The sequence below is a fragment of the Stegastes partitus genome, unplaced genomic scaffold (assembly GCF_000690725.1).
Source record: "Stegastes partitus isolate 25-593 unplaced genomic scaffold, Stegastes_partitus-1.0.2 Scaffold431, whole genome shotgun sequence".
Lineage (NCBI taxonomy): Eukaryota > Metazoa > Chordata > Actinopteri > Pomacentridae > Stegastes > Stegastes partitus.
The window spans coordinates 340000-341027 of NW_007578162.1; the positions used below are offsets into that span (position 1 = coordinate 340000).

The window sequence follows — 1028 nt, forward strand, 5'->3', positions numbered from 1 at the left end:
GTTTGTACCCATTCATCTATCAGCCCACATGGCCCCGAGTTCAAATCCCTGTTGCCTTTATCTCGCGGGGCTTCGGCAAAAAAAAAAAAAAAAAACATCGGGCACTTATGTGCACGCTGCCATGGCAACTGGGTCGCCTGGCGATGTGTAATGGCTCACCTTTCACTCCACCATTAATAACAGCTGACTGCTGCACATGCACACACTTACGTCTCACACACACACACACACACACAACGAGATATACGTTTCCTTCACGCCGTTCCTTTCGGGCCCGATAAGTGGAGGTCCGCAGAAAATAGTCAAAGTCACATTCTGACCTTCAGAGTTGATATAATGGAGGCAGGAAAACTGCAGCGGGGGCCGAGTCTAACCGAGGGGAAAAATAAGAGTTTGTCGGGTAAAATTGGAAATCTGATCTAAACTAGCAATCTTTTTTCTCACTTTCTGACTTTCCTGCTCTGTTTGTGGCCCACATGACTTCATCACACAGCTGCAAGACTTCTTCATTTGGGATATTCTACATAAATTAGCTCTATTGCTTCTGTTTGAACTCTTGAATGGATGTTTTTTTTTTTAATTTTACTCGCTGTGGGCTCATTTTTCACTGCAATTTAAAATCCTGCACCTCTATGGAAACATCACAATCATGACACAAACTCTAAAATGTCTTCTGTGCAGTATGGTGCAGTTAGAATCTTATAAATCATAAACAAGAAGAGAAAAAAAAACTTCCATTTATGCTCTGTGTAAGCACAGCCTGCAGTTCAGCTGAAGACTCCTTGAATTTTAGTTCTATGACTGTCACTTGACACTGAATCCCAAATAGCTCCCCTGTTGCACCAAGAAGCACAATATTGACATTTTTTCACAGAATCTGGTTCGAGCAAAGAGTCTATTTTTGAGGATTTTTAAATTATTTTTTGTAACGAGACACGGAGAATAAAGCAATTTAGTAGAAATATCACAATTTCAAGGTTGGATTTGGTTCATTTTCTCACTGTACAGCACAGCACAGATGATTCTCT

The 1028-nt window shown here is 41.0% G+C and overlaps 1 protein-coding gene across 1 annotated transcript in view; it reads left to right on the top strand.

Annotated features, from left to right (window-relative positions):
• Positions 1-1028, top strand: part of LOC103360366 (glutamate receptor ionotropic, kainate 5-like) — a 154338-nt gene that overhangs the window by 4502 nt on the left and 148808 nt on the right. The window lies entirely within an intron of this gene.